Source organism: Euprymna scolopes, chromosome 1, assembly GCF_053919585.1.
Source record: "Euprymna scolopes isolate OS-2025 chromosome 1, ASM5391958v1, whole genome shotgun sequence".
Taxonomy (NCBI): Eukaryota; Metazoa; Mollusca; class Cephalopoda; order Sepiida; family Sepiolidae; genus Euprymna; species Euprymna scolopes.
In genome coordinates, this window is record NC_136482.1 from 119292410 (window position 1) to 119317314 (window position 24905).

A 24905-nucleotide genomic window follows, 5' to 3' on the forward strand; every position below is an offset into this window, starting at 1 on the left:
ACAGAGGCTAACAATGGAAAATATATTTTAGATATTAATGTGACATATTGTTTATTTCTATTGCGAGAAATATCTTTGGGATTAAAAGATGGCGTAATATGTCACTTGATTTGGTAAGTTTTAAATAATTTTCTGGGAGTGAAACCGATACTAATAAGCCGAGAATTTATGTCGCTTCTTTTTTTTTTTTTTTTTTTTTGAAGGACATTTGTTTTACAACGACTCTTTAAAAGTAAAAACTACTTGAAAACGCGTTCCATCTAGTATTTGGAGTGGTTAACGGTCAGCAAAACAAGCAATTTCATTACTACAGCAAGTACAACTCAATTGAGATACATTTATATTGCATCCAGATATTAAGAAACTGATATTAAAATAGGAGAGTAAGGTTTCCATACGACGTTGGAAATTTTGAAATAAGTTTTTCTCACTTTGCAGTTTAAATTAAATCACATTATGATAGTACTATGGTATGTCATTATTAGGGCTAGTACAGCAACATATTTTTTCTTCTGCTTGAATTCGAATGTGTATGCGTTGACATTTTATATGCTTTTATATAAAGTGGTGTGGCTCACGGTTGATTAACCGTGTCGGATATATACTCCAGAGTTAAAACAATGAAAGCAATATTCTGTTGTCATAGCCCTTGTCATATATGTATACATTATATATATATATATATATTTATATATATATATATATATATATATATATATATAATTGTTTATTGAAAGGCGGGCATGTGATATTTCAATGTAAATATGTAGACCCCCATAGAAATTACTATAACTCTTTGTTTACATAGTATTACAATTTTTCTTATGGTGCATTTATTAAAACATAATCTATAATAGGTTGTAGCTGTGTCTTTTTGCATATAACAGACTTGCTGGGTACTTATTTGTTATAATTGCTTTAATGCAAGATATTTATCCAAACAAATATATTACCAGTGCTATTAATAATTTTTTTTCAAAAATAACAATCGGCCCAGAAATAATCGAATATTGATTTAGGGTGTATTTTATGACCGTTAACCTGAGGACTTTATTTCCATAGTTTAATACACACACGCATGCATATATAATTATATTTTTTTAAAGTTTATAAAACTCATATCCACAATTTTATTGTTATTATCCGGTCGAAGGGTATATCGACGGAAACGTTGTGAAAATCACACTCAAGATGAGAACACTAGTCCGATGAATAATACTACACATAACTAGTCCCCTTTAATTCAAATTTCACATGCCGAATAGTGTTACAGCTCATATTCAAAGCTCTATATTTATTGGTTCTAATGCACTTAAATGGAAATTATATTTTTAGTCCGAATTAAAATCAAACTCAGGATAAGCCGTGCACTCCATCTTACCTCATGCCCATCTAATTAATATTTGATTATAGTTATATATTATTCAATTAAAATGTTATTTGCTCCTTAATAAGATTTTAAGGCGCAGGGTGTACTTTTAAGAATCAAAATACATGTTATATTTAGTAACTTTCTTCTGTTCACGTATCAGATAGTAATGTATATTCTAAACGTGTTTTGTATATGATGCAACTACACATTTTGTTCCAACAGAAAACTACTCAACTATTTTGGAATCTCGTTAAATATTTTATCGGAATAACATCTGTGTTTTTTTCTGTATTTGTGTACACGAGTTTTTATGAAAGTAACTAATAAAAAGAACTTACAAAATATATACATGAATATGAGACGGCAAAAAGGAGAAAAAGTAATTCTTTGAAATTGATACGGAAAACTAGTACCGGCATTTGGCAAGAGAAAACTAAAACCGTTTTAAGAGAAGTTCAATACGTATGTGTGTAATCCAGATACAGTGCTGTTTTGCAGCTCATCAGTGCGGCTAGACAGGCAAATGGCTGAAGCCAGGATGAGAAACCGACCGCCCGAATGACAGTCACGTCTTCTCATATATATATATATACATACACACATACACACATATATATATGTGTGTGTGTGTGTGTATGCGTCTGTGTGTCTGTGTCTCGACATTTTCAAATTATCTCCACTGAAACTTAAGATCACAGAGGCCCCTTAAACTTACGAATCGTTTTTTGTATATTTTACGGACAGTTTTTTACGAATCTTTAGCTTGAGGAAATTGTTTTGTAAAGAGGGAGGGGTGCAAAAATGGGGAAAATTATTAAACATCGTCGAAAATATTTTTGTATTAACCTTCATTAATTATTTTAAACAATTAATAAGCGCGTTCTCTTGGGATAGTGGTAAAGTAAACAGCTTATAATACTACACTACCGGTTTCGATTCTAGCTGATAGCACGTAAATAGTTTTTATTTCCATTTGAAATAACGACTTAATAATATACGAAATCTGGACAAATTAAAATATAAGCGTATTTTACGCTCCCCCCCGCCTCATACCTATCTATAAAAGTGAACGTGTCTGTGTAAGTATGTGTGTATGTGTGTCTCTACATTTCCCTACGCAGTAACTGTCAAATTGTAGTCTACGGACTCGAAATTTGATATACAGGGTACTGAGATTTGGGAAAATCAATGTGATCGGGCATACATTTGGCGATAAAGGTGTCGAAGTTCAACGATCTGATAATTTTCGAGTCTACGCACTTAAAATTTTAGATATAGATTCCTTGGACATGGATCTAACTTAATAATATGATTTGAGCCCAAAGCAATAAATTTCAAAGGGGCCATAATTGCGATCTCTTCCAAATTACTCAGACAATTTTTGGTCTGCATATTTAAAAGGTTACATAATGCGTATTCAGAGATAGGGCAAGTTTATCATCCGTCTGGGTCGAAAACTTTTACTTATCACTATGGAAATGTATGTAGAAATGTGTTTGAATGTCTGCCTTACAGTTTCAATCGAGACAACAGATTTTATCAACATCAGCATTGTTATAAAGTACAACCTTTCATACGACAAATATCGCAAAATTGGCATAAAACATTAATATCTTCCCCTTAAACTAGGAACTTTTCTACAAGGGGGGCACATTTTTCGCCGATATTTTTTTTAAGATATCCTTTCCTTTTGATTGTCTGTCCTTAATTTAAAAAATATGTCGCCTCCGTTTTGCAAGTGGACGCAACAGCATAAACGTAAGGTTTTACCCCGTTCTTTTCATCCGTGGCAGTACGTGTTCGAGCCTTCCTTCCTACTCCCACTCTTTTTTGCTCAACATTATATATATATATATATATATATATATATATATATATATATTACTCCTCCACCGAAAGAGAACAAGAAATGGAAGTGCAGTATCTGAAGAACAGATACTACACTTTGATCTTTACCCAAAACCCAATTGGATATATATGTAATATCTGTATAATATATATATATATATATATATATATATATAATATATGTATACTATATATATATGTATACTATAGATATAATATATATATACTGTAGATATAATATATATATACTATATACATAATATATATACTATATACATAATATACATACTATATACATAATATACATACTATATACATAATATACATACTATATACATAATATATATATAATATTTATATAATATGTATATAACTACTTCGTTTACTCACAAAAAATGTATATACGAACATTTACATTTATGAGTAAACTTTAAGTATTTACTTCAAATTTGCTTAATACTAAAATAGAGCTAGTTAGTAAGTTATATTATATATATATATATATATATATATGACAATTAAGCTTCACTGAATATTCCGCGTTTGATCCACTCTAGGACTCTTCGGGCTTATGCGCGAATGTTGCGGTTGTCTGTCGTTTTTATATACACACCTTCTTTTGAGATTTTAGTAAGCCAACCAGCTTTCTAGTATCAACCGCGCCTTTCCTATCAGCCAATGAGCATGCATTTATCGGACAAAGGCCTATTTTACCTCTGGTTGCCCTGTTCCTTTGTGTGTGCTCTATTTAGCCTTGATATATAGTTTCTTGACCTCTTAAATCTAGGTTATGGCTTAATCGCTTAAATCTAGGTTATGGCTTAATAATTATAACTTATATATATATATATATATATAAATATATATATATATATACAGAAAGAGAGAGAAAGAGGGAGAGAGAGACTGCATAATTTAAATTGTGTTTAGAATATGTAGGTAAATAAAATACTAAAATGCAACTTAAATAATGAAACGTGACACTTTCAGTAAGCTATATTTTATATAGTTTCGTAATTATTTACAAAAGTAATCATACCAAATGTCTTTCTTTGGCTAAATTTAGTGTAGAGTTCTATGGACATCACGATTGTTTCAGTCTATTAAAGCACGCATCGTAAATGACGCCGATTCCGATATTCAGATATCGAAAGTACAGCAAAATATAAACAATATTTATGAAATCATAAATAATACTGATATTAAATCGACTGTGTATTAAATTTCCATACATTTACTATATTGGAAAGAAAATATTATGTACATTTTTATACGAGATAAATAAGGCGTTATTCTTATTGATATCTAGATTAATCTCACACCTTACCTCATTAGAAAATTTGTTACATGTTTGTTCGTAGAAACATAATTCAGACACAAAAAATAAATATATTCTAAAATCTATTAAGTTTAGTATATTGACAGGTATTGACAATGATGTCGAAGCTGGACATGCTGGCCCTGAGGATAAATGCAAATATTAAGATGCCGATATTGACCTTAAATTTATTGTCTATGCCAACACATCTTACTTTTTATTCGTAATAAAAGATGGGCAAGATTAACAGACATATTCTAGGGGGCAAACACTCATTTTTCTCACTTTTGCCGTTAGTAGGCATTTTAAACAGTTTGTTTATGCTTTGAAATTTAATATGAATTTTATTTCACATAAATATGTTTATAGATAAAAATTCAAGAGCGATAAAGATTTGTGATGTAATTAGAGAGATATTAATAGATTCCACCTATAAAAGTTCGAAATGTAATTTTCTCTATCGACATGGTGTCGATTAAGAATTACAAAAGCATATTAATGGTATATACTGGTAACTATTCTCCTAAAAACAACAAAAATCAACCTTTATAAAATTCAATGCTTTCATCGTCTGTTTAGAAGTTTATGATGTATTTATTATTTACCATGATCGCACACTGTTCAAGTAAAAAATATAATCACAAAGTTTTCTATAATAATAATATGTCGCACACTCGTATCCTACTTAATATTTTCTAATTATTACAAATTCTTTTATTTTTTTCCGAATTTGAAATGGCGTTTTGCTTTGGTATTTTCAAATAAATTTTCAGATATTTAAAAAGAACTATTGATTAAAGTCTATTTTGTGAGAATATAATGGTTGTTGTCTAATTATAAGTTTTAAAACAGTTTTGGTCCGCACAGTAAACTTACCGATGGTTATACAAAAAATTGTTTATGCAATGAAAATTCAATTTTTATTCTTCATTCTGAGACTAAAACATTTATATAGTATATATTGTATATTATAAACAAGTCCTGCGTTTTTATTGGTAGTAAATATGGATTGTCTTAGGAAAATATAGGTACCATCGATTTATCCTGCTTTTCCTCATGAAAAGGAGCATTTTAGTGCCCGGAGTCGACCGAAACCACTTTAGACTTTATTTCAATGAATAAAAAAATGCTTGCAAATAGATACGAAGCAATCTGAACACCTGCAAGCGAGCGGAATTATTTTTCAATCGATACACGTATTTGCGAAGCGACATTCTTTGTTCATCTTTATTCATACGCCCTCCGATTTATCGTTAATATTGTTGATCGTTTCACATAGAGGTATATTTGTATCCCACCTGAATTATTGCGGCACTATGCTGATTATTTTTACTTCGTGCTTTCTTAATTTAATTACTGAACAGATTGTGAAAGACAAGTATGTAAAATATATTTGTGGTGTGGAATCTCCTACTTACAAAGAATTAAGCCTATTTTAATGGCTTAAAACTAAAAGTGCTTAATACATGCAATTGTGAATAGCTTACTGTCGTTCAATCTAACAGACATGATCAGTTATACAATAATGTTATGCACTCTAAACACTTTATAGAAATTATACATTAAAAATGGTTTCTATATGTGCATTTTGCTTAAGTGGAAATCTTGCTACGGATTGAGCATTTTATCGGAGGATGTGCGGGAAAAATATAATGTTTATAAGAAACAACGTAAATGACTGCAAAGTATTAAGATAAGGACGCTTGCTAATCACAAGCGTTGGAGGTTTGCATTTTTGCTGTAGAAAAGAAGCAACCGTTCGTTGCGCATATATTTTTGCATATTTAATTCAGTTGATTGACTCCTGAAGAACAGCGCAACCAAGAATTGTATTTTTTTTACATTTTATGATAAACACGAGACAGTATGCTAATAATTAAATGCTGATGAAGATACAATATTGTTATAGATATTTTATACAAAATGATCAGATATTAGTGCAAAATTTTAAATATATATATATATATATATATATATATATTTGTTTATGTCTGAATTGTGTATAAGACAATTTTCACTGAATACTGAATAAGAGGCATTGTCAAATGAACGTTTTGGCTATGGCCTTGCATTAAAAGAAAAAAAGAAAAGCAACTTCCACTTTATTCAGTGATAATGTTTGTTTCAGTATACAAAAAATAACACGTCATAATTTGACAAATCATAAGCCTATGCATACATACAAAACGCTCCAATAAGAAAAAGTTGAAATATGATAATCAGCTGACGCATAATTTCTGGATAGTCATGAGAGGAGCGTTGTTGAATTGGTTATTCTAAGAAATTAGGAGAGTGTTAAACTTATTTAACGTATGAATAATTCATGAAACGATGTCAATACATCAATATAGTAACAATGAGAAATGACAAAGTGAAAACTTACATAAATGATTTTGTATTCCTTTATGTACTTTCGATATTGTAGCAAAGCATTCCCCATATAATCTGAAAGTTAAAATAATTTAGATAATCATATTGTCATACAAATAGAGACGGTTTATAGATTTACGGTGATCTAATGATTTTTATTAGAGACCAAATTTTATAGTAAAATACAAAAAAAAAAACTCCATAAACTTAGAGTGTATATAACACATGAATGGACATATTGAATTTCTAATAAATAATATACACCTCAGAACAAACGGCAAAGTGGTGAGTAGTGTTTCAGTTTCGACTCATTGTATTGACATACAATGTCAATATCATTTTTCACCGACTGGGATAAATCCTTAACATTATATAGACTCAATAAATTCACCTGTTAAGGTTGTGAAAGTATGATTTTAGTAAATATTTACATGTTAAGATATAAAATACGCTAAATAATGCCATACGAAAACGTGCGATTACCCTGCAAATATCAAATTCCCTATCTAGAAATTAGTGATGAGATGTTCAAATGTGAATCGTCTCAATGATATTTATACTACTACCAAAACAAGGCAGTGTATTCAAACTTAAACGTAAATGGAACTACTTGTTTTCATTATAAATATATTTTGTTTTCATACAGCTGTATCAACTCCTCATAATTCGTTTTATGCTCACGTACAGTAATGTGTACCTCTTTGGTGGAGCTAGATATCCTTACAATAATTTTTAATTGACTTTCCATTATTAGGAAAATAAGTAAATCAAAACTGTCGTCGTCACATTGACACACAATATTTTAGAAGGAACGAGCAAATACCTCATCGCTTAACGTTCACAGCGATATTGAGTTCAAGTTGCTCTAAAAAGTTGGCATACTTCTGAGTAAGTTCAAAGTAAAAAATCTAATCAACTTTATTATTAACTAAGATAAATCGTGATTAATATTCCATTAACTTTGTTGTAATGATGAAATTTTCCACTGGCAGTTTGTCTTTATTTCATCGCACGAACACGAATATGGTTAAGTTTAGATTGGTGATATAAGTTATATTAATTATGCTTTCCGTATGCAACAGAACAAGGTTTATCTTTTGATGGTGCTCGTTTATTTATGAAATTGATTCAAATTTTTTACCAATATTTCTACACCTTAAAAATCAGTAAAGAATTTAAATGGCATCGAAACATCCGACTTGAAATAATAGTATAACCTTATAAGATGATTATAAATATTGATCCACACCGTAGAAACAATAGTCATACAATAATAATTAAATTCCCTACGCCGCAGAGGTATCAGCGTCTGTATCAGGGTACGATCTACTTACATAAATTATACATTTTTTCTGACGTTTTTCATTTCAATATTAACAGTTATTTAAACGTTTAATATATGTATTATACATTATATATTTTTTCTTGGTAAATAATATATTAAATTCTCGAAATGACACATTATGAATGTTGTGTTCATTTCAACTTCTTCCACATTTCCTTATTTACTGTCTTAATGTAAATAGTCAATTTAAGCATAACTGTTATCAGTTTATATTCTGAATTATTGCATACAGCTGTGTATTAATTTCCACCTAAATTGGATACATTAACTACCTTTAATGTGATATACTAAAAATAACGATATATTCTCTAGTTATGGGTGACATTCTCAGAAAAAAGTAAACTATTCCAACTCTTATTTGGGACTCAGCATATAAAGAATTTCGACCTATCAGAACAAATTTTAGAACATCTGTACGGGTTAAAATCGCATCTAATAGGGATACATTTTAAAGATATATAAACTTAGACCTGACAAGTTTTACTAGAAACTCTTTTATTCATCAAGCTATGCTTTAAATTGTATACGTTTATGTTTGAAAAGGTCGTTAACAAACCAATGAAATCTTAAATGCTATCAACTAAAAAAAAGCTACACATTTTAGTTCCGATACTAGCTTGTAACACCAAGGTTAGGTCATTTCAACTTTCAATATTACTGCTATGAGTTATATATAATTACCCAATGCAACACATACTATATATAAATCACAAAATTTGCATAAATTCAAGTATGTTTAAAAGCATTATGCGAAAGGGGCAATGTAAGGCAGATTGCGAATCGAATAAAGGGTTAAATATATTAATATCTTTAATTGTTCTTGTTTTTTGATGAGGATGAATTATGAAAATTTTATTAGATCATACTGATGAGAATATGACATTTCATAGAACACTGGGTTGCCTACAAAACATACTTCTGTTGACATTCTATTTAGCGTTTTTCACAAAACATTTTACTTGGTATTTTGTCAATCTTCACTAAGCCCCTCACGTAAGATATTTAATAAACAAATGGCAAATATAAAATTACTATTTATGAAGTTACATGTTAACACTATTTTAAATAGTTTCGGATATTAATAATTAGACATTAAAAATAAGAATGATATAGTTTTACTCTATCAGAAAATATATATCATAGTTACATATGTTGAAGCCCGCTTCAATAAAGTAGTTGGATGTCGTGCCTCCTCTGCAGAGTTTTTTTTTGTTATTACACGACACGACTATTGCAATCACATACTTAACACGATTTAAAAAAAAAAAAAATTTAAATACTTATTTGATGTAAAATACTGCGTTGAATTGAAATATTCTTAGAAAAATTGACAATTGAACCCATTAATGCACCGCACCTTATTATATATAAGAATAGCATGAGTGGCTGGCGTTGCCCGGATGTATGGTGGTGTCCGTAAGGGTAATCCAAAATAGCTAGCGCAAAAAAAAAATTATTAGGCAGGCTCGAACCCGCTCGTGAAGGAGGAAAAGAAGGCGGAAACTGAAAACGGTTTTATCAATACACCTACCCCGATTGTGATGTCATGTCCGATCAATATAATGTGCGTTTTTTGCGACTTCGTTGATGCGAGGTTTGCAGGGCTCGCAAAAATATCGACAAAAAAGCGACCCTTCCTTGTATAAAACAGCATAGAAAGAAGCAATGCTGGGTCAATTTTGCGATATTTATTGTCTAAGAAACAACAGAGCTTATAGAAGATTCTGATGGTTTCACGTTCCGACGGGCCTGTTGAAAGTTTTTGCGAGATATATATACACAAATTTTGTTTACATAAAATAAACTATCAGGTGCAATCTGGCGTGGTCCGACTTTGTGGAGGTGTAGTAAAGAACGCCGGGGGAATCAAAATATATTTTTTTTAAAACAGTGGGCAGTTTGGGTGTGGGGAGATTAAAAAGAGATAGTATGCAGGTAGACTCGAAACCCTAACGCGAAGGAGAGAGAGAAAAAAGTTAGTGTTTCCATCTAGCGAGCAAAAGTCGAGAGAATCGAAATTAGGACAACCGGCTGAGTTGATGGTGAAGAAATCAATGTTTTTTGCGAATTTTCGATATCTTTCGTCCGAAGGAGCGAGCTTAAAAACGATACCGATCACGTGAGGATCTGTTGCGTGTCGAAATTATTTGACATACATACAAGCGCACATCTTTTTTTTATTTTATATAATGAGATTCTCCATTTCTAATATTACGAGAATCACTCCACGGCACGTGTCATATTATTACGATAGAATCCTTCCAATTACTCTTAATCCACAGTGAAAAATAATATTTTAAAAGTCTTTAAAAAAACAAAAAACAAAAAACAAAGTGTCCATCAGAAAAAAAGTACACTGAATAAGCGAATGTGCATTGTAGATAAATTATGTGAAAGTAGTATAATGTGGGTTTCCCCCATAAAGATTATTGTTGTAGATTGGAATAGTCATTACATTAAGTAAGACATGCATACCTATATGCGCAAGTAAAAGATATTGTACTAAGAAGAAATCAGAATAAGCAAAGAACTGCATTGCAGTAATCATACCCGAGAAGGTGTATTGCAATACACAAGCACTAGATTCGGTACATATCGATCTATTTATACAGTTTGGAGTAGTCTACATCTTCGTCTTTAATAGATTTCCACAACGCCTCTTAAGTTTTTTTTTCAACATTTAGTAGGTATGTTGTGTAATATACCTGCTATGATGCAGTAAGAATTAGCACCGCTCGGTATGATTATATTCAGCTTTATAGCGTACTAACTAGAAAAAGATCTCAGGATAGAGTCTAATTTTTAAGAGGCACTCTGAAAATTGTTCTGCAAGATCAGGACTGATCGTATCATTTCTGTCCATGTAATATGTAAGAGATAACTGCCTCGCTTCCCTCCCAGCCAGGTTCTTTTATACGCACCATATTGCGCACTGTAAAAAAAACACACAAACTTACGAAATTTACATGTTCGTGCAGAAAACCAGGTACACGTTTTGCGTTTAATTTTTTTCTATATGCTATCGGAAGAAAAACACACATTTTGTCACTTTGTGCAAAGTCTATTTATAATATTTTAACTGCACTTCCCCCCCCAGAACTATGATCACACATGAAGTATTCGGGATATGGTCTTTTACACCGTGCCCGTTTTTTGCAGTGCAACAGTTACTAGGTCTCCATTAGAAGCATTAGCTTACTTTATGTTGAGTGCATGTGTACATGGTGTTTCTCTAATTGTAAAACATATCACTCATCTATTTACATATCAGAACAGAACTTGGTCGGACAAAGTCCCAATCTGCATTTCTTCAACAAATGTGTTTCTGTACTGGTAATTATGGTCTCACGTCCTACTCGATATCTTGTGGTACATCGGCTATGTGAATCATTAATCCACACTAATTCACCCGGTTTTTTTTAAGATAGTCGAGTTTTAATTGTGTCCCGAAATTGGTTATCCATTGCTTCTTTTCGCCGTATGCAAGAGATATACCATACTGGTATGCATTGCGCTAGAGGGAATGCCATGCTTTTGTCTGACATTTAACTGATGCACTGCTTTGAGTATAATACTGTTTTTTTTGGGGGGGCTATCATTTTTACAGTTCTGTTATGATGCCATTAGCAGAGGGGACGTATGCACAACGGAGTCTATATCCGGCTTTCCATTCGTCTAGGAAGTTTTAAAAAGCTATTCTGAAAGGCAGTGCTATTATATGTCAGAATATCTGTCGGCGGGCCCCGATAATTTGTAGCAACGAATCGAGAGAGGTGTTCCAAGAAAGCAAACTAAGTTGGACCACAATCAATGTCAAACATTGAGCCCCGCATAATGGAAAATACCAATTGTAAATTTTTGTCAAGTTTACTTTACATTTTAATAAACCTCTTACTAGTGTACAGGTGACGCATCGATCGACTGGCATCATATTCTGACAACAGTTTTTACACCCCAGCATCGATGTTTCGCAAGGAAATGTGCGCATCTTCCACCATAATTTACCGCATATTGGGTGACGCATCTTGATCTGATTAAACCCAACTAAGCTCACAGAAACAGTGTAGGTATATAGCACAATCTCAGTGAAGCCGGTGTTTAAAGCGTTTATTAGCAATGAATTTGAAGTGTTGCCTGTACCTGCCAGTAAGTGTGTCTGATAACACCTACGGACAAACACGTGATTCAGTGTATTGCCTCGTGTATCCTTTAATAATCATATCCTATCTTGCGAGGTTAATATATTGGAAGCAATTTTCTTGAAGGAAGCAACACGTATCCTCTACTAAAGCCTAACCACCTATCATTGATACGCCGAAACAAAAGTTGCATAGACTCATGCATAAAAATATTGGCGGTCATCAATTTTCCTAGGGTTTGGTCTTCCTTGTGCAATATAATGAGATAGCACCTTTAATCGCGGTGTAAAGAGGAGTATCGTATACTTTGTCCTCACACCCAGTGGTATCGTAACATGCTAGCTGCTTTATAAACGACACGTGACCAGGAAGCCAGCCTTCCTCTGAATGTGCCACAACAGTTGCCTACATATTCCGGCTAAAGGCGACAAAAGACATGTTTGGAATTTTTGTCTTTCTTTTCGCTTTTCACATCAATCCTGTAGCCTCTCTGGATCTTTGGAAAGGAGGGCAAATTGAATAAATGCAGCTACACCACTTTCCGTCACATACAGAATTATCTAAGGTGTATGCGCTTATCTTACATAAAAATATAAGAAATTGTTTGCATGATGGATGTAACACTAAGTTCCAAAAACTTGCCGATCACGTTAAATTCTTGTCCGTTAATGAGGACAGTTTGATAGGACCACATTGATCGGTGCACGTGTCCTGACGATATGCCTTGTAAAAGATCTAATACAGATAAATTTAATTTTGCGCGACTTTCTCAACTTTGGAGTTCATATGTCCGCACGAGCCATAAGTGGCCAACCCTTGTTTTTCTCCAGATAACCGACAACCCCTTTTATTTCTTATTTGTTTTGCTGAATGATTGACATTAGTAAATTAAGTCTTTTCGGGGACCCATAGTTTTTTCGTAATAATAAACCACTCATTATTAATCTTATCTTGTAATTTATTGTATTCTGCGGGAGCGCTTGTAGGTATGTTATACTGAGGTACATTATTGCACAATTTTTCTAGCAGCTGATCACCTGATCACTTCCACAACACCGTCTAAGAGTTGGTGCGTTCGTCGGACTGTGCCAAATTCATGTTGTTCATGTTCTATTTTCGCATGCAAGGCGGGAGTCGCCTCATTAAAAAGTACTTTGCAATTGTTCTCGATATGCACGCCGCCGAGATTTTGTTATGGCATTCATTTCCCGCAGGATGATTGAGCCTATTTTTTTTATTTACGACTTGTATGTCAGTCTTCAGGGAATGAGTTAGTTACTATTAAAGTTATGCTGCTAACACCGTGGCTTTCAATATCATTTTTCGCTTGCCGTGAGAATTGTGAAACGATGTGCATTGTGATTTTTTCGGGATACTGACAGCCCAGCCTTTTCAGTTTCACATTCGAGTTTTATACGGCTTATTTCACAAATCAACTCTAATTGCTCTAATTATTCAGGCACCGTTTGCTTACATAAACACTTTAAATTTCGGAATTCAGCCCAATGTTAAATACTACGCCTTACATCTACTTTTGGTTTGGGGGACTTGGCTGGTTCTGCAAGGTTGCTACTGATTGTAACGTTTACCTGCAGGCTAGATGTTACGAAGAACGGCCTCATTTACCTCCAAGCCAGGTTAATTCATTCGCGTCTCATCCAATGTTACTTAAATATTTATCATGTTTTCATCTCTTATTTTATGACACCTTATACACGTCTTGTGTATTCTCATTTTTCTTCATTCTTAGTGCGAATGAAAGAAAGATCGCGCGTATAGTTTCTTTACTATAAGTGCCGTTTTGACATTACTACAAAATTTAATTCCAGATATTTCCATTTTTTTTTTACATAATACAGTTAGATATGCGCTTAGGTCGTACACATCTATGATGAACACCTAGTGGTCGCTTAGCAGTATCAGAAAGCATTGACCAGATTAAACCTTTTTGTTTGCCGGCACGTCTCTAATGGATGTAAATGTCGTTGGAAAAAGGTTGACTTTATTTTCATCAATAATGTCCGCAATACTTCATCTCATGGAAAAAATCATACTTTAAATACGTATTCTTAGATTTTATTGTTTTCTATATTTTTTGATGTTTTGATAATTTGATGATTATAATAATATATTTATATATAAAATCAGCGAGCATGGTGTCAATGACTTGTTTGAAACTTCCCGGCGGCAGCTTAATCTCGAACGCACACTTTTCAAATCACGAGGGCATGCTTGCATAATATTTTAAGAATTTCATTTTTTTTTTCTTTTGCATTTAGAAATACGTATCGGTTAAGACCACATTTCATATTATTTTTTAGTGTCTCTCTTGTCCATATACGTTGGGGGACAGTGTCTGGCAAGTTATACAAATCCAAATTACGGGGATGTTCTTATCTAAAATAAAGCTTAACATTCAGTTATCTTGGAGGAATAGAAAAATAGCAGTAATTTATATCGAATGTAATAAAATTTTACAAAGTTTATGAACCATTATATGACTGATTTTTGACGGTATAGGTAAAATTCTCTTGTTGAAAAATAGGAATATTTTATCTAAAATTTGTTTGCAATGTTTACTATGCCCGATGTACCTGTCCAAATGAATCTAATGGAAATTTATTGTGGAGATTTTCTTGGAATGATTAACGAGTACCTATAGGAGTAGCAATAATATTCATCAGTATTATCTCGTGTGTTAATGCTTCAACTAAACATTTTACTTAATTGTATATTACTGACTTTTCAGTACAGCAATCCATTTTATAGTAGGGTTCTGTTAGTTTTTTCAGAAGAAACATTCCATTGCGCAGAAAGATCAGTGTAATTTCGTTTTTTTCGCCTATAATTTATGAGTAAAAATGTTGAACCTTTACATAAAATAAAGGAATATAAGCATGATCACAAACTTAGAAATGAAAACAGTTGCAATTGCTTTTTTGTTTTAGCAAGCCATCGCATCATAGTGTATATATATATATATATATATATATATATATATATATATATATATATATATATATATATATATATATATATATATATATATAAATTTATGAAATATATATGGCGATTAAGCTAAACTGAATATTCGACGTTTCATCCACTCTAGGATTCCTCAGGCTTATGCGCGCATTTTGTGGTTGTTTATCGTTTTATATGGGCCTCTTCTATTGAGAATTTAGTTAGCCAATCAGCTTTCTAGTATCTACCGCACCCCTTCCTATCAGCCAATGGGCAGCCATTTTATCGAACAAAGGATCTGTTTTAAAACTAGGTTAGTGGTTTAAGGCATGCATTTTTTAGTTTATATATAAATATACATATGTGTACATATATATATATACATATATGTATACATATATATATATATATATACATATATGTGTTATCGTTTATGTATATTCATGTGTATTAAATTAATTTATTTATGTTCTATTGTTTTGTTAGTTTTAAAACTATTTTGTATCGCTATCCTAGAGGGAATTTATTTTATGAACACAGTCATTTGCTATTTCTCTTCTACAGTTTAATAGATGTTGGGGTTCTTTAAAGTACAGGATAGCAAATCTTACATGAAGGCATCATCGACATGGGTCGGCTAAAGGCCTACACTTGGTAGCTGGTCTTATTTTCCATTCGAATGTCCGCTTTCTTTGAGTTTCCAGTATTTATTCGCTCGTGTTATTTTTATACGGTGTTTTTTATTGTTGAATGTACTTTTGTGGTCATAGTATTGGGTTTTTAAATCTAAGGTAGTCATGCCTACGTAATATTTCTTGTTTTTCGGGTTTTCTTTCGCAAATATTATTGCCCGATAAACTACGCTTTTTGTTAGACCTTTATTTTCAACTGGGCAAAGTGTGCGGTGTCTACAGTTGCATTTATCTTGTTCGTTATTAGTATTTTTATTTATAGTATGGTTGTTCTTGTCCGCGGTTGGTTTATCTTTGTTTTATTATTATTATTATTATTTCTCCTAGTGTTAATTTTATTTTTATCATGGTGTCTACTTTTTTATTGTTTATTTTGTTGTAATTTACATTGTTTTTATTTAGTATTTGTTATTATGTGTTTTAATTATTATCTCTGAATTTTCGCAACAACTGTAGGACCACTTTATGGTATTTTTATTGAAGATTTGGTGTAAGGGGTTTGTTGTGGGAAAATGTTTTTCAATAAAATCTAGAAATATCTTGCCAAGTTTAGTTTTTAACATTTGATTGTATGGGGCCCGTATACCAAATTATAGTTATTTTTATTCTATTTTTAATCTTATTATAGTTATTGGTGGTTTGTTGCTTATATTTGATATCGATATTTTTGTATCCACTATTGTTAGTGCTGTTTCGTAGATATGGGTTGACCTGTTAAATGCATTTCGATCGGTTGAGTTATTACTGAGTCTACTTACGAAATAGTTCGGAATGTGTTTTTGATTGATGGTGGGTGATTGGACTTAGGGTTTACGTAAATTGGAGTAGCGTTATCTTTTAAGTATGGTTCATATGTGTTTTTATCTAAGTTTAACTTGTCGTACAGGGAGTTTGTTATTTTTATGTTAGCTGATACGTCCGCTTTTAGGCATACTTTTTACAGTTCCTTGTGTATGATTTTCTTAAAGTTTTCTCCTTGACTTTGGACTGTTTTTTTTAATTATAGATAGTCCATCATCTTTATATAGGCTGATATCCGTAGTATCGAATATGCTTGTGAGGGTATATAGAATGAATAATCCCACCAGATATGATGCCTCTGCAGAATACCGGGTACCCATCGCCAAATCAAACGAATTTTTCATTTTAGTTTTTATCGTTATTTATTAGAACTGCTTTTCTACATTTTTAATGATGTTGATTTCTTCCGATGATATACCAGTGTATGCCTCGGCAAATTCTAGGGGAATGTTAAAAAGTTCTTCGAATATCGAGGGATAAAAGTCTATGATATCAAACTGTATAAACGTACATTTATATTTGTTTTCTATATTTTTTAAACCAGGTTATTGCTTCGGTAGTATTTGCCTACTGGTTTAGTTCTAGGTCTTGTTTTATTCATTTGTTTACTCTAAAAAGTGTCGTATTGCTAATTCTACCTATTTCTGGTTTAGTTGGTTTCATCAGGCGGGTGTTGGGATTATTATTTAAGTCCCATTTGTGGTCTTAAAGCAGAATGTATGACTCTCTAGGTTTCAATTTGCCAACTTTATCGCTAATTTTTAGTTTATCGGTAATTTGTTTACTTTCAGTATTTATTATATCTATGTAGTCGCATTCGTTTGTGTCTAGTTTTTTGTAGTTTTTTTGTAATGTTTTCTGTGATTAGTTTGTTATATTCTTGCTTGTCTATTTTATAAAAGTTTCTGGTTTGATCTGTTTTACAAAAAAATTATTAGAGTTGTTTATGTTTCTAACGATTTTGCGTAGTTGCCGTTGGAAGTTGTTAGGTTGATTATGAAATTCTAAGGTTTTAATTAGGTTCAAAAGGCCATTTTCAAACTTTATCAAACGGTCTACTGTTTTCGCATTTTTAAGGGCTCTCAAACAATAGGATTCTTTTTTGTTTACGTTTTAATTGTTAAGGAAGAAATTTGCTCGCCATCGCATTCGGCGTATTTGTTCATATGTTTTTTGGATATATTTAATAATATAGCTATGCTTTCTGGGTGTGGGGATGTTTGTAGCGATGTTTCGAAATTAACTCTTTCCATATCTATTTTTAATGTGGTGAAATAAATTCTTTTGAGAGTGCTCGACTGTTTCAGGAGCTAAGTATAATTACTTTATTTACTCACATAAAATTAATATACGAAAGTATAGATTTATGCGTAAACTTTAAGTATTTACTTCAAAAGTGTTCAATACGTAGGTAGAGCTTGTTAGTAATTTATAAAATATATATGGCGATTAAGCTACACTGAATATTCGGCGTTTCATCCACTCTAGGATTCTTCGGGCTTATGCGCGAATTCTGTGGTTGTTTATCGTTTTTATATGGTCCTCTTCTATTGAGGATTTAGTTAGCCAATCATCTTTCTAATATCCACCGCGCACCTTACCATCAGCCAATGGGCATGCATTTTATCGAACAAAGGATCACTTTTAAAAATAGGTTAGTGGTTTAAGGCAGACATTTGTTTAGTTTATATATAAATATACATATGTGTACATACATATATGCATATATATATATACATATGTATACATATACATACATGTGTGATCGTTCATGTATATTAATGTTTATTTAATTTGTTTATGTTCTATTGCTTTTGTTAGTTTTAAAACTATTTTGTATCACTATCCTAGAGAACATTTTATTTTGTGAACACAGTCATTTGCTATTTCTCTTCAACAGTTTAATAGATGTTGGGGTTCTTTAAAGTACAGGATAGCACATTTTTCATGAAGGCATAATCTACATGGGTCGTCTAAATGCCTACACTTGGTAGCTTGTCTTATTATTTTCCATTCGACTACCGGTGAATGTCCTCTTTGAGTCCCCAGTATTTATTCGCTAGTGTTGTTTTTATACGGTGTTTTTTATTGTTGAATGTACTTTTGCGGTCATAGTATCGGGTTTTTAAATCTAAGGTAGTTATGCCTACGTAATATTTCTTGTTTTTCGGGGTTTCTTTCGCAAATACTGTTGCCCGATAAACTACGCTTTTTGTTAGACATTTATTTTTAACTGGCCAAAGTGGTCGGTGTCTACAGTTGCATTTATTTTGTTCGTTATTAGTATTTTTATTTATAATATGGTTTTATATATATATATATATATATATATATATATATATATTATACGCATACAACGCACACATACCGTACGTGCATCTGTCGTAGGCATACATCGCGCACATGTCGTAGGTATATAATATGTATGTAATATACGACGTTTGCTCCCGGAAGTGTCTAGATTTGAGCACACGCATTTAGTATTGTTCTAGTTTCGTAAAAATTCACTATGTTCATGCCATAAATATAAAAAATGGCAATTGGTCCGTCATTTCATTAATGAACAGCTACGACGGTTATTTTACTACTACTTAACACATTACGATTTTCATAGAAAGTGAATTTCTCAAAAATTCCATTTGGACGTGATGGCATTTTAAAAGAACGATATGCAGTAATACTCAGTTTAAACAAAGTAAAATTCCAAAGAAATATGTGGAAAGTTCCAGTTTGATTTTAGAGCATCATGCGTGAATCGGGCATCGGTTATTTTAGTAGCATAAACGAGACAAGTAAAGACACGAGTCTGTATCAGGAAATAATAGATGTTGGAAAAGTAAAGCCAGAGAACCAGAGTTAATTGGTCAGACAATGAATTTCAGGGATCAAGGCGGACGTGTGTCCTCAGAACAAGTAAGTGCACAGTTAGATATCGATTGTACACTCGATTTCACGTAATAATTTAAGAGGCTGGTTCTTGCGCGAATACAGAAGTTCAAAACTGTATTAAAACATACTATATTACCAGGAGTGTTGTCCAGTCTTCTAACATTCGGTATAGTTCAAACCTTGCTCCCTGTTACTTCCATAGCTCAAGAATATCAAGAGAAAGTACATGCAAGAGGATGTGATGGTGGTCATTGGCACGCCTACGCATACTAGCTTAAATACGCGTGCATGCAGGGCTAAACAGTAAAACAAGGGCTATACATACTAGGCAATAACTTCGAACAGGGACTAGGGTTTTATGAGCGTAGTATAAAAAGTGTCGATTCGAAAAATGTATTCTCAAAACTCATAGAAAGCAAATCGAATACACACATACACTTATATCCACATCGATAAGTATACACACATAAATATATGCACATATATATATATAAATATATACACGCAGGTAATATTACAAGACATAATATTCAATATCATATATAATATTACAATACGCATATATAATATTCATATACACATATATAATATTCATATACACATGTGCGTATATGAATATCATGTGTGCATGAATATTATATAATATTCATATACACACATAATATTCATATACATAATATACCCATATATTGTTAGAATATTTCTCACCCACATTCATATTTATAACTAAGATGTCAAAATAAGTAAACTAGTTTCTTTTGTTGGAATTGCTTTAAAAAGACGGTAATCCACTTTATTTTATGCCATAAAACACTACAAGTTCGTCAATTAATAAAATGCAACTTAAAATATATTATAACCTTGAAAGTGCCCTTTTCTTGCAGTCTCACTAATATCGTGCTTGGAATATAAGAATCAAGGGTAGAATAAGAGTAGCGAGATTAGAATAAAATATATGTACGGAAATTTACATCATCTGTTCTGCATTCAAACTGTCTATAAATCTGCAAATTAAGGGGTCGTTATTTAAATGTATTTCGAATAAACCGATGCCTCATCTAAATATTTCTTTTAAGTTGAATTTCTACATCTTATCTCCATCATTTATACTGTTGTTATATACATATGCTTACTCTGCAAGATAACTGTTTTTTGGAATTTTTTATAATATCGTTCTTATGCAGTAGATCAATAGAGAATAGACACTTTTTTTAATATCCGGTCCGCTAAAAGACGCACGATATAGTGAAGATTGTAAAAAAAAAATAATTAAAACCAAAAATAGTAAAATCATGAATTCGGTCGTTTTCAAGCGGATCTATTCGGAGAACTTCCTAATCGAATGGGAAATATTCATAATCAGATTAGCAAATCTATGATCAAATCTAAGAAAGTCCATATATGTGGGTATTTTATTACATTAGCATGGGAATTATTGACAGTGAATTATGATAATAGCATTGATATTTTGAGAACAAGGGGGGTTCATAATACTCTGAAATATCATATATCCGAAAATGTAACATTACCGATCCTCTTAACTGAAATCAGAACCAGACTATGGAATCAATCAATATACGAGTCGCCCAGGAAGTATTTTGTCGGAAATCGGTGGCTTAAAATATTATACATCTCACAGAGAATATACCAAATCTATGTCGCATTGAAATACCAGAGTAAATTAGTAATAAGTACAGTTTCCATAAACTTATTTAAATTATACCAAAAGCGAATTAGTATTAGAGTTTTATAATTCCTTAACAATTATATCGTGTATTTTCTATAGCTATATACTAAAATAAAATCGACTTTCATATTGTCCGTGGGTTATTTAATGTTGAAATCAAACAGCGTCCGTGTTGTAAGTTGTCAATGTAGCACGCCATGCCATCCACCGTTAGTGTCTAGAAAAATATATATTTGGGTTGGTTTGTTTTTATTTTGTTCTTTTTTTTTTCAGAAAAAAAATCCCATCCAAGCATCTTTATGGAAATTGGCACAATCTTTAAAATTCGATTGCATCCATTTTCTCTATTATATTTTGATATTATTCTAGACCATTCACATTAAACGATCAATCTCCTTTATAGAAAAAATGGTTTATTAATCCAACGCGGAATGCTGGAAGTTTTCTCTTGGTTCTGTTTTGTTCAATATCAAAATATATAACATGCATGTCTCTTTTTACAAACAGCGGTACATGCAACTTCGTTATTCCCTTGGCTAAGGATGCATGCTCATGTTTTTTTTTAAAGCATACTAGGCCAATGTAATATAAATAACCCTAAAAAAATCTATATTTCCATAGCTCTTTACTGCATCATACATTATTCCCGTGTATAAATATAAGCTATTTTCATGTTAATATATATATATATGACTTCGTTTTACGTACAGGCGATTAGTATAATATGGATTCTAAGTTACGTTAAACACTTTATACACGGATACAATCTTTTTCAGAGTTAAACACTTTGACAATATTAATGTAAATCTCTCGCGCCTCAGTAAAAATATCGCACTAATTAGAAGCAAATCTACTCACTAAAAAATAAAATTATAAAAAGGTGTTCAAGATAGAAAGTAAACACACATGAAAACACATTTCCGACCGGAAATGAGCTTTAATATTACATTCATGTATATTAAACATTGATTATAAATCCAATTATATATGGATTATGATTTTGTGCATAATAGCAGCAGTGATCTCAAAAGTAAAGGCTGACTCTTGTGGCATCAGGTAGAATCGATAGAAAGACAGCATCACATCAAAAACATTGATTCCAATAAAGCGTCTGGCCCTGACGGTATTCCAATTATAGTACTCAAAACTTCAACAAAAAACAGCGCCTATACTTACAAAACTGTTTAAACGTTGTATTGAGGAGAATAGCTTCCCATCACTCTGGGAAATCTCATCAGTATGCCCTGTATTAAAAAATTCATGTGATCGCTCATCCCCCTCTCAGTACAGGCCAATAAGTCTCCTGTGCGTCATGAGTAAGTTGCTGCACTGTGTTAAATACAGAATTAATCAACCATCTCAACAAAAATAACCCTCTTAGTGACACTCAATATGGTTTCCGTCCTGCTAGATCTACAGCACCTGTGCTTAGAGTTACATCTCACAGGATTGGCAAATCTCTCGATGGAGATAACTTTTCTATGGCAATTGCTCTTGACATATATACGCCCTTTGATAGGGTATGACATAAAGGTTTACTTCACAAGATCTCTAGCTATGGTATAGCTGGAAATGTCTTCTCAATTATTAAACCATTTCTATCTGATAGGTTCATAAGAGTAGTAGTTGAGGGGTAAAATCGTAAGCTCACAGTATTAATGCTGGTGTCCCTCAGGGGACCCGCCTAGGCCCAACTCCTTTCCTGATCTACATTAATGATTTTCCGAATCACATCCTTTCATCATTCATATACATTTATGCTGATGACACTACCATTTATGGTAGCATATCCAAGACAGTAAACGACCAAGTTCTCTCCGATTCTCTCTCCTCTGATCTTCAGCACGTGGTACAATGGGGAAACGAGTAGTTGGTTACTTTTAATGCATCTAAAACCAAGCTTCTCTCTTTACATAATCAACATTCTGAACCACAGCTGGCATCAATTGAAATTAATGGATCTCGTCTTCAGGAGGCCTCAAGTTTTGACAATCTTCCCGGTTTGAACTTTACTCCTGATCTTAAATGGAACAAGTATGTCAGATCTGTTGTCAAGGTCGCTGGAAAAATGGTGGGATCTTTCTATCGATCCAGTAGATGCTGCTGATGCAATGCTCTATTTATATAAGAGCCAGGTAAGTCCAATGATTGAATACTGTTGCCACATCTGGGCAGAAGCTGCTAGAAAGGACTTGGCCTGCCTTGATAGAGTTCAAAATAGACTTCGTAGCCTCGTAGGAGATGCCCTTTTCTCTTGCCTGCAAGCTCTATCTCACAGATGTTGCGAGTTTGTCTCTGATGTAACGTTATTTTCATGGAAAGTGTTTGACTAAGCTTCAGTCTATGGTCCCCCCTCGCCAAACTTTTACAAGAAACACTCGTCTAGCTGAAAACACTGAATAATTCCCCCCACTCTTTATGTATGCCTAAACCTAGACGTATATTTCATGAACAAAGCTTCTTTTTTTATAACTGCACGCCTGTAGAATTGTCTTCTGTTTTCCTGCTGACTACAATATGGTTGTCTTCAAGTCTAATGTAAATAAGTTCTTTGTGAGCCATTCCATATAAGTTAACAAATTTACCGAATTTTCATTACCATCGATTACTATATTGCCCTATTTCTACTGTACACTCTTTAATCTTTATCCTTTAGTGGTTTCTTAGCCTTGATAATGTGGCGATGCCCGTGTTAAAAAAAAACATTGTCTAGCGCATAAATAACACTCTTTAATCCATATATAACTGCGTCTGCAAACACGATTACAGTCGACCTAATCCACACCAAGGTGTTTTTTCTACTGCCTTAAGCAGATACTCTATCGGCTGAATAAAAAAAAACTTCAGTCTGATACAGTTTTAAATACCTTATATATTAAATTTATTATTGAGTAGACCAAACATTCAGATGTAAGTTTTGTAGAGTTTCGCACACACATTTATATATATATATATATATATATATATATATATATATATATATATATATATATATATATATATATATATATATATATATGCGTGATAGAAATGTTCCCCTTTAATTATACGAAAGCATGCAACATGTACAAACTGCATCAATGTAATTCAATATAATAGTGAAATGAATTAAATCATGTTCTAAGACACCATGAATAATGATTAAATAATATAAACGGTAGTGTTTGGACTGTATATGCAAATTACTGAAATTTCATGTAATTGCTCGCATATTTGATGACGGAGTATATAAGGCAGTTTGTAAGATCAGAGTACAATGTCTGCATTGATGATAAACTATAGTTAATGTGTTTTTAATCGATGTAGAGGAAACACTTATGTGTTTATGCATGTTTTCTGTATAATTCAAGACTTCCCGTTTTTTTCCTTTTTTTGTATAATTCCAGTTGGCCTTTTCGGGAGGTGGTTTTCCGCCCCATTAAAACGAATTTATGTCACATTCTGTTCTCCTAGAGAAGTAAATAAATACTGATAGTAAAT

At 32.3% G+C, this 24905-nt stretch overlaps 1 protein-coding gene across 6 annotated transcripts in view; it reads right to left on the bottom strand.

Moving 5' to 3' along the window:
- Positions 1-24905, bottom strand: part of LOC145267860 (uncharacterized) — a 2055798-nt gene that overhangs the window by 1678504 nt on the left and 352389 nt on the right. For all 6 annotated transcript variants that reach the window (XM_080123344.1, XM_080123412.1, XM_080123509.1 and 3 more), the window contains one exon: positions 6922-6983. The gene's annotated coding sequence lies outside the window, so the exon portion shown is untranslated. The remainder of the gene's footprint in view (positions 1-6921; positions 6984-24905) is intronic.